This window comes from Bidens hawaiensis, unplaced genomic scaffold (assembly GCF_021521415.1).
Source record: "Bidens hawaiensis isolate Kalapana, Puna unplaced genomic scaffold, B.hawaiensis_p1.1 tig00419365_1, whole genome shotgun sequence".
Lineage (NCBI taxonomy): Eukaryota > Viridiplantae > Streptophyta > Magnoliopsida > Asterales > Asteraceae > Bidens > Bidens hawaiensis.
In genome coordinates, this window is record NW_027504836.1 from 110,669 (window position 1) to 124,960 (window position 14,292).

The 14,292-nt window shown below is 37.6% G+C and overlaps 1 pseudogene; it reads right to left on the reverse strand.

Moving 5' to 3' along the window:
- Positions 1–1,244: 1,244 nt before the first annotated feature.
- Positions 1,245–13,957, reverse strand: LOC143608427 (uncharacterized; annotated as a pseudogene).
- Between the last annotated feature and the right edge of the window lie 335 nt (positions 13,958–14,292).

Here is a 14,292-nt window from a genome sequence, read left to right on the forward strand (position 1 = left end):
CATTGTGTCTTTTTTCGTCATTTTGTCTTTTGACACAACATGTGTCTTTTCGCTTATAATTGTGTCCTTTTTCGCACACCATTGTGTCTTTTCGCACACCATTGTGTTTTTCGCTTATCATTGTGTCTTTTTTCGTCATTGTGTCATTTCGCACACCATTGTGTCTTTTCGCTTATCATTGTGTCTTTTTTCGTCATCGTGTCTTTTCGCACATCATTGTGTCTTTTCGCTTATAATTGTGTCTTTTTTCGTCATTGTGTCTTTTCACACACCATTATGTCTTTTCGCACACCATTGTGTCTTTTCGCTTATCATTGTGTCTTTTTTCGTCATTGTGTCTTTTTTCTTCATTGTATCTTTTTGCACACCACTGTGTCTTTTCTTTTATCATTGTGTCTTTTTTCGTCATTGTGTCTTTTTTCTTCATTGTGTCTTTTCGCACACCATTGTGTCTTTTCGCTTGTCATTGTGTCTTTTTTCTTCATTATGTCTTTTCGCACACCATTGTGTCTTTTCGCATACCATTGTGTCTTTTCGCCATTAATACATGTTACACAATAACTTGAAACGTAAAACACAATGGTGAATATGTATAAAACAATGACCTAAAACGTAAGACACAATGGCGAATACGTATAACATAATGGCCTGAAACGTAACACACAATGGTGAATACATATAAAACAATGACTTGAAACGTAAAACACAATGGAAACAACATATTACACAATGACACAATGAACAACAAAAAAGCACAATTAAAAAACCCATTATTTTTTTTTATTTTTATATAACAATATGATACTTATATTAAAGATAAAAAAACGCTTATTATTATGGTGATTTTTTTAAAAAAAAAAAATGTCGTATGAAGAAGTTATGGACATTTTAAAATGATGAGGAATGACATGTGCCTTGCATGTGGAGAGAGAAAGTCAACAAATGTGGGTTATTAACTTAATGCCCTTTTCATCAATTTTTATTTATTAAATTAATCTCAGTCTTTCAAATCTAAAATCAATGGACTGGATTCCTTCTCACTCTTCTTATTTTTTGTTGTCCTTTGTATTTTAACTTTACCCTAAGTGTATAATACTTGTTTATTTAATATGGTTAACGAATAACAATCTTAAGAAAAGTTAGAATGAAGAACATTTAAAATTAAAAATAAATCCATCATCTTGCTTTATTACATTTCATTAAAAACAATACATCTGGAAAATGTTAAAAAAAGCCATGCTTTCCTATGATATTGTTCTAAACTCATTTTGTTTGCCAAAGATTCCACGGCTGTAAGTTGAAGAGATGAGATCAATAAGCAACGGCAATTGCAATGTAACAAATGAAGCAATGGGTAGACATGTTATTGAAGCAATTGCTATCAGGACCCATGAATTCTCTTGTCCAAACATAATATATAATGTTGCGCTAAAGGCTATCATCATAGTTGTCACGGACATGAATAACATCGCAAGGCCACGTATTAATCTCTTAGGTAACTTGTAGAGAAAATCATCTTCCGCACAACGTGCTGTGAGAATCGATAGAAACAACAACAAGGAGGTGGTGGAAGTGAACAATGAGATTGCATCCGAGACTGCAAATATGATAAAGCTACTTTGTTTCCAAAATTGCTTTCCCAGTCTCCCCATTGTTTCCGCCTGGTACAGTGATTGCCCCTGCAAAAACTATGGTTATAATAAGTGCCGCGGTGATTGTGTATGAATCAGCTGTCTTCTTCATCCACTCTTCTCCTTTTTGTCTCAACTCCTTGTGTTCTTTACGAAACACCATAATTGGTGTTTCTTGTTTTTTGTTTTTAGCTTCCCTATCCTTCGGTCGCACTAATTTGCTCACTTCCCGAAACCACTGCAATTCCCTTTGCATTTGTAATGCTGCACCATTAACCATATTGAGTTTATGCGTTGGCGCCAATTTTCCGGCCAAGTGCAAAAGTTTATTTTCATCTTCGTCAACACACACATTATGCAAATACTTCTCATGAGTAACCTCTTGCACGAAAAAGTTAAATACTTTTTCACATCGGTTCATTATCGAAAGTTGAGAAAGTGAATAACCATTGTTCCTGGTCCAAATTGATTGTGGAAAAAATCGGATGATCTGCTCTATTACTTCCGGGGTGTCATTTTTAACAGCCTTGATAAAGGCATCACCATAGTGTGTATCATGATCAGATTTTAATTTATCAATTTCGTTGCATATAACCATCAGTATTATAAGAGATGTAGCATGTTTCACTTTGTCCTCGTATAGGTGCTTGATTTGCGGAACTGTATAAATTTAACAACGAATTAGTTAATTATAAAGCCTTGTTTTACGCTATTTTAAATGTAAGAAATCAAATTTTGTTGGGTTTCTCTTTAGTTTGATCTCCACGTACTAAACAAATAAACTGCTTTTATTATAGGCAAAATTGAACAATCAGTTAACCTCGTTCATGCGCTTTGACCAAATCAGGTATTAGATTACTAATACTTCAAAATTTGTAACATAAATCAGGTGTTTAATATAAGGAGTGTTGATCTGCCATCAATTATACATGTTTTATACACATTTGATTATTATTTTTGGGAAAATACTAATTAATTCGTTCCTAAATATATTAAGGTTTTTGACCCTTAAGAATGAAAAGAAGTGAGAAACATGGATAAATGGTGAAGATTTCAAGAATTCGATAAAGACAAACACGGGCCTGCTTGCCCAAGCACAATCTTGCTTGCCACCAGAAGTCAACATAAGGAAAGGACACCAAAATATTGAGAATGAACCGTTGATTTAAAAAGGAAATTGAGTGTCTTTATTTGAAAAAAGATGCATGAAACTATGAATCAACAAAGAAGAAAGAGAAGATCAGATTAATTTAGTGACAAAGGAGGGAAGGTTTTAACGACAGGATCGGAGGAGGACTATTAACGAAAGAAATGAATTTTAGCGATCTTGATTACGATAATTTGTGGAAATTAAGAAGATCAAGACTCTAACAAGAAAGAGGGGAACAACAAACATGTTTTTGTTATCGTAAACCAGGACATACGATTCACAACAGTTACATCGAACTAAAAATTGAAGTGATAGCCTCTATAAAAGAAACAGTGAATGTCTGTGTTTATTTTGAAGATTGTGAGACCAAAGACGAAGACAAAGATTTGGTTTGAATGTTATATGTAGAGGAGTTAGATGTTTTACCAGGACATAATATCACAAAGGGCCAAGAAAATGGATAAAAATGTTACTGCAAGCGATCCACAAGATGATTCACAAGAAACTAATGAGGAAGCTGCATCAAACATATTTGCATGGGATTCAAACAATGCTTCAAGTACATGTGATTTGACTAAAAGGAAAACATCATTGCAACAAATGAACAAAAACTATTTGGTAATACGCATCTGGTAATATGCCAGATCTAGTGAAAATGCTTCCAGGTTTTAGCCGAATCCATAGGGAGGCTTCTAGTATTTATTACACCAGATCCACAAAGGGGGTTAAGGGTTAATTTATTAAACATAAAAAAATTTGAAAAACCGAATGACCAATACTATTTTTCGTCTAGTAATTTAAGTCTATTAGGTATCATCATTGAATTAAGTTTCTGGCAATAAGTAAACTGATGCAGTTTCGAAAGCGATCAATGGCTCGAGAGACTCATGATTAATCAAAAGACGATAACTGAACCGAAGTTCCAAGAACAATGTTCTTATCAATATAAAACTAAATCAAAAAACTAATGAAAATGTTTACAATCAATCCTATTTATACTAGACAGGAAAAGATAAACATGGAAACTAGATAAACATAAAATAATAAAAGATAATAAAAATCAGAATTTAAATTAGGAGATGCTCCTGCATCATGAACGCTGACACAAAATCACTCAATTTAAGAATTGAGGGAAGGAGTGACATCTCTAGAAAGAGCACCATATATTTTAACCCCCAAACCGTATCTGTTTATGCCACTCTTAAATGATGTATTACTATTATGTACCAAGTTATTCGACATTGATTTGTTCGTCTAACCTTTAATTACCATAAGTTAATTCCTTTGTTTTATCTAATCCTTGTTTTGTTCTTGAATCACTACATGAATATGTTGAAAGGGAACAGATTTGTGAATAGCATGTGAGTGGAGAGCAACAAAGAGCTTATATATTCCGACCAAAACACTACCACGACTAATGTTTCTCGGATGAGGGAACTGCTGGGCGTCGAGAATGTTGGAGACACAAATTAAAATTAATGAGAAGATTTTTACACGCCAATTTTTGCTTAGTTTTGTTGACAGGATCGAGTTACTTAGTTAGCGAAAGGAAATCTGAAGATGGATATAAAACGAGAGTCTAGTTTCGTTTCTACATGAAGTAAACAGCCTATTATATTCCCACCTTGAGTGTGTGTTATCTACTAATTACTTCTTCAGCGAATATTTGATTCACCATACGTAGCCTGATTTCCAGCAAAAGGATTAGGAGCAAACTAAATAACAGAAGCTTTCTTACCATACAGTAGTACAACTTTCCAAAACTTGACATAAATCCTCTCCATAACTACACAAGAAGCCAGATTCAACACTATGAAAATTAGGAAATAAAATTGAACAAGACATAACTAAACAAATCATTGACAATTATGGCATTAGCAATCATTGTCAGATGCTTAAGTACTGGGCTATTATATACAAAGTTAATGTTCCAATAATAACGATTTGCCGATTTAGTTTTCTAAAATGTAAATGTCATTCCTTGATGTTTTTGTCAACAATTTATTTCAAGGACTATATATATAGATGATTAATCACTTGAGTGAATAGATCAATAATAAATATGAATATGCCTTAAATTTATCCTAGACGCCTCCGTGATGAAAATGTGAGCATAATGTTCTTGAAAGAGAGACCTATGCCACTAAATCATTTTCGTAAATCATGTTTATGGTTCATTTACTTCAACTTTCTAATTAACACACCAGAAGGGACATAGGTCTTCTTACACTTAATATTGGTGGCAGGACGTGTATGTTGGTTGTCAGTAGCAGGAAATGAACCAGGGAAGCCGTAAGGCACATGTGCGTCTTCAAAATGAAAACAACCGAAAATTAAACTATGACCTGTATATAAATGTTAGAAAAGTGGAAACAATTGCAATAGCATAAGGCACATGGAAATCTGCACACCAATGACGATAATAATAATATTGAGGATAATAACAAAAATAGTTAAATTTAAATATTGCGGGTACAATATCATTTGAAAAACGTGTTTTAGGCTAACTAATGTATAGCAGGATTATGTCTAGCAATGCCTATGATCAACATTGAATGTTAATTCTTGTTGATGAGATTTCACAATGTATATAGTTGTTAATTCACTTTGCTAAAACGTGAATGTGATTCGATTATGTTGATCAATTAGTTTTTGATATTGCCATTTGAGCTTATCGTGTGTGTGGAACACAAAAGTGAGAACAATGTATATATGCTCGAAAAATATCCATGTCAATCTGAACCACTAACCTGGGTAGGCACCGGGATGGTAGACACCAGGAGGGAAGAAATTATGTGTTGGGTGAACGCCAAAAGGGTAGGCAGTCGGAGGATAGACACTAGGAGAAGGAGGGTAGACACTAGGTGGGTGGAGGCTAGAAGGGTAGAAAACAGGTGGGTGGACAACAGGATGGTTGACAGTTGGTAGGTGGACACTAGGTGGGTTGACACCATCTGGTGGGTAGACACCAGGGTTGACGTTGTAATTATATGTCTCTGGCGTCTCAGCATCAGGCACATCTTGAAAATGAAAAGAAATAATTAGATGATGATTCATATATATACATATCTCAGAAAAAAAACAAAAAAAAAATAAGGCTAGCGGATATACATGCCGCACACGAATGATGATTTTGATGATAGAAGCAAGCATACAAATGGAAATTATAGTTGGTTGGGTACGTATAAGTTCGTCTTAGAAGGTTTATAGATGTTAGGGAAAATACTTGTTTTCATGAACAATGATTTATCTAAAACGCCAACAATGATAATTTAGTAATTCGAGTTTATTTCTCGCATATGTACAAGATAAAAGGGAGAAGATATTGTTCTTTTAACATACCCTTGCCAATAAATGTTTTGATATATCATCTTTACTTTAAATTAAAATATAAGTTTTAGATCACAAACCAGGGGGAAGGCAACTCTCCTTGCATAAAGGATTTTCCTCTTCAGTCTCTTGGTTCTCAATATCAGGATTATTATATGTACCGGGAATGTAAGGAGGCGGAAAAGGAACATCTTCAAAATGAAAATAAACGTTAATTAGCGTATGATCGACTAATAGTAATTGAATATTGTCTATAATCTGATTGTTATCTAGGATTCAAATACTTGTAAATCTATCCCTAAAATAAGGGATTCTATGTATTATTTATAGTCGATTGTTTAATAAGAATGACAAGGGGATTATTCCATCTTTCATGGTATCAAAGCAAACACCGATCGACCTCTTTTCTCTTCCCCACCCTCCGCTAACCCTAAGCCGCCGGTATCTCATAAACCGTCGGCCTCTCTCCTCCTACTCATGATTCTCTGCTTCACCGATGGATTCTCTCCACCCCATTGTCACCGTTACCAATACCCGGAATTTTGTTCCGATCACTCTTGACAACGAGAGTGCCCAATACATAACATGGTCGGGATTGTTCCGAATACACTGCACGGCCTTTCCGGCCGCCGACCACTTGGCACCACGAAGGGAAACCTCCGCCTCCTCTGCCGTCGCCAGAAAAGATAAGGCAGCAGATCCGGCACCAGAATCTTGGGAATGTTTGGATGCAATCGTCCTTTAGTGGATATATGAGACAATTTCCCCGGACCTTCTCCGTACCATCCTCAAGAAAACACCACTGCGTATGACGCATGGACTGATCTCGAAAACCTTTTGCAAGACAACAAGGCTTCTCGTGCACTTTACCTTCAGGAAAAACTCACCAATACACGTCTCGAAATCTTCAAGGACATGGCCGCCTATTGTCAAGAGGTGAAGATGCTTGCCGATCAACTACTTAACGTAGACGTTCCCCTCACCAAAACACAATTGGTTCTGCAACTCCTCAGTGGGCTGACAGAACAATACGTTACCATTGCCACCGTTTTCCGCTCCAAAGACCCACTTCCTGATTTCAACAATTTTCGATAAGCTCTCTGCCACGAAAAAACCCAACGTGCAACCACGACACTTTATGCAGCAAACTCCGCAGTCGCTGCTCTTCATGTCAGCTCAAACGGGTCAGCCAGCTCACACAACAACACCGCACAACTCAATCCACGTGCAGACGTTCGGGCAGAAAACAATCAAGAGAAGGGTAGACTCAGCAGCAACAATAATAGTCACGGACGTGGCAGTGGGTGTAGACGCGGGAGAAACTCAACTGGACGCGGCCGTGGGTCATTCCAACAGATCGAATTTTACCCCTGGGCTTCATTCCCAGGCATATGGTCTAACCCAGGTGAGGGAAATTCCCAGTGTCAATAGTGGGCATCGACCCCACCTTTCTCGTACCTGACGACCACTACACCCAACTCCCCGGGTCAAGGAGTTCTCGGCCCACTCGACCCGCTCAGGCATACAATGTCAGCTACACTTCCACCGACATCGAGCAAGCCCTTCATACCATGGCCCTAAATTCCCCCGAGCAGCCGTGGTTCATGGATATAGGCACTACAAATCACATGACAAACAACCCAGGTAATTTCACTTCTTTTTTAATAATGACATTTCACGGAATATAATTGTCGGCGACGGTAATACCATTTCCGTAGTCGGCCAAGGCAACCAAACCCTAACACCACCATACCCACCCTTAAAACCAAACGTCCTACTCGCCCCTAATATTATTAAAAACCTTTTGTCGGTTCGTCGATTAACCACGAATAACCAAATTTCTATTAAGTTTGATGCTTTGGGTTTTCTTGTGAAGGACCTTAAGACCAAGGCGTGTATCTTACACAACAATAGTATTGGGGACCTTTATCTGCTCACACCTCAGATTCTCTCTAAAATTTGCTCTCCTTCCTCATTCATCGCTCTTGCTCAAGATGTTTGGCCCAACGCTTGGGACACCCGGGGGAAAATTTTAATGCATGTTTTAAATAAATCTAGTCATGTCAAATGTAATAACATTATAACTAAACTTTGTCAGCCATGATTTTTGGGAAAAAGTAGTAGACTTCCTTTCGTTCAATCTCATACTCATGTTTATTTACCTTTTGATTTGATACATAGTGATCTATGGACTTCACCAGTAATCAGTACCGGTGGTCATCGGTATATATTTTGTTTGTGGATGATGCCACTAATTTTCTTTGGACCTATCCCATTTGCAATAAATCACAAGTTTACACCGTCTTTCAAGCATTTTACAAACTAATTGAAACTCAATTTGAACGCAACATCAAACAGTTTCAATGTGACAACAGAAATGAATTCTCTAATAATTCTTTTCAAAATTTTTGCAACCAACACGGTATGGCTTTTCGTTTCTCATGCCCACACACATCTTTCTCAAAATGGTAAAGCGGAACGCAAAATCCGCTCAATAAACAACGTCATCTACACCCTTCTAGTTCAATCCAGCATACCAAACACACTGGCATTATGAGCCGGAGGTCGCTACCTGCTTAATAAACATTCTCCCTAGTAAAACACACAATTTCAAAACCCCCACTCAACTCCTATGCAAACGATCACCTCCGTACGATCATATCCGAGTGTTCTGGTGCCTCTGCTACCCTCTCATTCCTCACACACAAATTCATAAACTTGAACTTCGCTCAAAACCGTGTGTCTTTCTTGGTTATCCGACCCAACACTGTGGCTACAATTGTCTCGATCTATCGACACATAAACTCATCATTTGTAGACACGTGAGATTCGACGAAACATTCTTCCCATTTAAAAACCTTAATAAACCACCACTTGATAACTACTCCTTCTTAACCGATCCTATACACCCGCAACTTTGGCACTTAACCAACAACAAAGACCAACCAACTTCACAACCTATCGATCCACAACCCACCCCACCTGTACAACCCATACACCCACGGGCCAATCCCCCTTACCGTCAGCCCAATCTTCGGCTCGTGCTCCTACCCAGTCTTCGGCCCACCAACCCCACCGTGCCCACTGCCGATTCAAACCCGCCGATCCCACCTATACATACTACGAACTCCCGCACTAGTCAACTCACTTCACAAACCCCACTAACTCAAATCTGTACCATCCACACCAGATCCATAGACGGAATTGTAAAACCAAAACAACCATTTAATCTCAATACCACAACCATAGCCCCTGCTCCCCGTAACCCAACGGTTGTTTTGTCCACACCTGAATGGCACAAAGCAATGAATATGGAGTTTGATGCCCTTATTAAAAATGGAACATGGGAAGTAGTTTCGTGCCAACCACACATGAATGTCTTACGGTGTATGTGGTTATTCCGACATAAATTTCGATCGGACAGATCATTGGAACGGTACAAAGCGCGGTTGGTTTGTGACGATAGAAACCAACAGCTGGATGTTGACTATAGAAAATATTTAGTACCGTAGTAAAACCGGCAACAATCCGCACGATAATCTCATTGGCTCTTTCACAATCCTGGTCAATTAATCAGCTCGATGTGACGAATGCGTTTCTACACGGCTCCCTCAATGAGACAGTTTACATTTATCAACCAATGGGGTTCTGCCATCGAGGCTATCCGGATCACGTATGTAAACTTAAAAAGTCGTTATATGGGTTAAAACATGCACCGAGGGCATGGTACCAACGGTTTACAGATTTCGTTATCACACCCGGTTTCACACAGTGCCGATGCGATAACTCATTATTCGTATACAACCATGGATTCGAGACTGCATATATCCTCACTTACGTGGACGACATAATTCTCACAACCTCCACAGAAACTCTGAGGAGTCACATTGTGAACAAACTCGGTTCATAATTTGCTATGAAAGACCTTGGGGATTTCGGTAAAACGCACATGAGACTCTACGTTCTTGTCTCAACGAAGTTATGTGAATGAAATTTTGGATCGAGCTGGCATGTCAACCTGCAAGTCGGTCCCAACCCCTGTCGACACAAAACCAAAGTTAAGTGAACATGACAGGACCGATTTCGGTGACCCAACCCTTTACCGAAACCTAGTCGGGGCTCTTCAGTATCTGATGTTTACATGCCCTGATATTTCTTACGCTCACTTATGCAGTCCAACATGTGTGTATTCATATGCACTCACCTAAGATGTCACACTGGAATGCTCTTCTTCGTATCCTTCAGTATCTTCGGGGCTCCTCAGACTTCGGCCTCACGCTTGGACCGACACGCACCATTGCACTACGAGCATACACAAACGCAGATTGGGCGGGTTGCCCAGACACGAGACGTTCCACATCTGGGTATTGCGTTTACTTGGGTGATAACCTGTCGTCAAAACGATAATCTACAGTTTCCCGCTCTAGTGCAGAGGCTGAATACAGGGGTGTCGCGAACTTGGTGGCATAGATATGTTGGCTTCGGAATTTGTTACTTGAGCTTCATCGTCCTCTATCGGTAGAGACACTAGTTTACTATGACAACTTCAGTGCAATATATTTATCCGACAACCTGGTTCAACACCAAAGAACGAAGCACGTCGAACTCAACATCCACTTCATTCGCGAACAAGTACATCGTGGTAACGTTCGCATCCTTCATGTGCCCACATGTTACCAAATTACGGATATCTTCACGAAAGGCCTCCCGGAGATTTTGTTTGATGACTTTCGAGCCAGTCTTAGCATTCGACAACCTCCCGCTTCGACTACGGGGGTGTAATAGTAATTGTATATTGTCTCTAATTAGATTGTAATCTAGAATTCAAATACTTGTAAATTTATCCCTAAAATAAGGGATTCTATGTATTATTTATAGTCGATTGTTTAATGAGAATGGCAAGGGGATTATTTCATCTTTCATCGACATTATATAGTACGGCAGGAAGAGGAGAAAGCACATGGTGTCAAGCAACACCAATGAAAGTTGGATCTTGATCCATTTAAAAAACTTGTCATAATGTATACAGTTGTCGATTATAACTCGTGTTTATGGTTTATTTAATCAGACTTTTGAATCACACACCAGGGTAGACAGAGCTAGAATTCTGGCCCATATTGACTTGATTGGTCTCCTCTTGGTTCTCAGTGTCCTGGATCATATCTGTATTGTCTGTGTTGTAATTCTCGGTAGGCAAAACTTCAAAATGAAATAAAAAGTTAACTAGATAGTGATCAGCACAAATCAAGATATTGATGAAGAAACCAAATTAATTACAATTTTAGTAGTTTAGTTCAACTTTATTTGAAAAACATGTTTTAAGCCTAGAGCTTTGAGGATAAGAGATTAGTATAGCTAACTTCATCCCAGCATATGTTAATAAAAGACATGGCACATCCATACAATGAAATTTAGTGAAGAAACATACGATAATAAACAAATCTTTGGTAGAAGTTGTATTTTTCCGCACTCCGATATGCATCCCACTTTTTTGTAATACACCATAATGGAGCCTTAAATGTAGTGACCTTTGTTCTAGCCAGTTCAGGGTTGTCATGGAGTAAGTAAGCTGCAGCATCTGCAAATATGATTTATAATAAACAAAATAAATCCAGGCTTTATATGTATGAGGATATTTTAAATCTACTTGCTGCTTGTTAATAAAATGTTTGATAGCTCACCGTAAAAGCCTGATAAGATTGCATTATTTAGAAGCGAAACCCCCATTTCACCCTCAAAGGGATTGTGATTTCCAACCTCTTTGTTGAAGCAAATATGCTGTTTGCAAACCATAAGCAAATAATGAAAAGTGGTTTCGTGCGAGTTAAAAATAGCTTTCTGGATTGGCAAGTAATTCTGGTAGTCGACACAGAATAACAAACGTGGGTTTTTCTCGACCAACAATATTGCAGCTACGATGTTGTCAAGCATTGCAGCATAATGTAACACGTTTTGCTGTTTATTATTCACAAGACTTGGAAGTGAGTCCGGGTTTATCCGCACAAGGAGATTCTGAAGAAACCAAATATTTTCACGACTACCAATTGCAATATGAAGCGATCTTTGTCCGTCAATGTTGAGTTTATCAATCAACGCGTCTTGGTCCTCGTTGAAAAATTCTTGAGCTTTTTCCCAGTCCCCCATTTGAATAGCTCTACATAGTGGAACATACTCTCCCACATCTTTTACAACATACGAAAACCATACAATTGTCTCAGAAAACTAACAAGATAGGGAAACCAGAAACAATTAATCAAAATTTGAACCGAGCATACCTTTTTTCTTCGTAGACGTGTCGGGTGGGCCGACAGTAACAGGCGCCGGAGCAGAGGGAGTAGTATAATTTTCTTTTAGCTTATTCCAAACATCATTAGCTGTTTGGAGACCGACAGCCGTTCCCATAACATCTTCACTTAAGGAACCATAAATCCATCCTTTCACTAGGGTGTCCGACCTTTTCCATTCCCTATACATGGCTTCAAAAGTACTAACATCTGCCTTCGCTTTAGAACCATTGTTCTCTTGGGGCTTCTTTATCGTGCCATCGATAAAACCAAGCATATCATAGCTTTCCAGAAGGCAAGTCACTTGTTCCTGCCATTGAACATAATTTGACTTACCGGACAGCTTTATAGACAGAAAGCTTGTGGCATTCACGTGAGAGGGGTATGGATATTCTTGTGATCCTGCAGATTAGAAAAAAAAAATGAGATCGAGGTCAAGTTTCATTCATTAAAAAGTAGTTTTTACATCGAAATTTGAGGCAAACAGGCAACAAGTTGCGCTGCTAGCCCTTTTTGACTAATAAAGCTAAGTCGTTTAGAAAAATTGTTGGGTATCATACCTCGGTTAAAGGAGTAGCCGCTAAAAGTGCTAGAGGTAGCCATTATACTGGAAAGTTACTAACGGATTGGATGATTGATGAAGAGTGCTCCTTTTCTTATAGATGTATTAAGTAGTAAACTATTATTTGAAAATGATATAACATTTAAATATTGTACTTGATAATAGACGACCAAGTCAAGAATAAGTGACATTTTGTCCTTAAATAATTAAGAGACGCGTCCAGCAACTAATTAAAAGTAAACGTTCATACACAAAGTCCATATGGTCGTATTTACGTAGAAATTACTACAATTCTTATTCTAATAGGTAAGAATAAGTTTATAGAAACCGTAAATGTTATAGAGGTGGATTAACAAGAGGTGGCACATACTAGAAAACTCAACATTTGCAACCGAAGTTTACTTGAGAAAGAAACTGTGGCATATTTACGGAAGAATTTGTGGCCTAAATTATATTGGTAGAAAAGTTAGCTTCGGCAACTGTCATGTCATACAATTTATCAACACTTGAAGTTCGGAGGAAATAATTTCGAATACTTACGCTCAGTCGTAAAATTTGTTGCAGCTTTCATTTTGTGCACATATGGTAGCAGGTCCGTCTCCGAGAATAATAGAAAAAATTAAGGCCTCGTGTGAAACAAATTTTGGGCCTCCTCCTTATATTATAAACTCATCAATTACATAATTTCATAAAACCATAAAACCCCAATACGAATACAACTGTTATAAAATAAACAAAACAAAAATAGTGTATCAAAATGATCGAACTTAAGCGAATTTTTAGACTCTCATATCGTTTTGGGACCTTTCTTAACCAATTCATTAATCAAGTTTGGAGTGAGCCCATCCCAAGTTCTAGAATCAAATATATCAATACTAGGATTTACATTAGCATCATCTTCACCCACATTACCTTCATCTACATTAGCATTAACATCATCTTCATCCACATTAAGTTCGTTAATGTAACATATCTTTACCCATATTAGCTTCATCCACATTAGAACTACAGCTTTAAGGTAGATCCAAGAAAAACTTGGGAACGAGAGGCATGATTTCTAGATAAAAACAATAAAGAATAACTAGAACAGAACCACAAACTCATACGAGGTACAAGAATTTTGTCATGAAATTGAAAAAAAAAAACAAAAAACTAACAGGTTCAATAATAAAACAAATATTGTTATTGACAAACTCCTAATTAACAAACATAACACTTTCTCTCAAAAAGTTAATAATAAAAAATTAAAAATCTCCTAAGAAATTGTCAGAATTTGAACCTGGAAAAAAATTGTATTGACAAAACAATCTTTCTCAACGAAGTTTCAGGCAAATT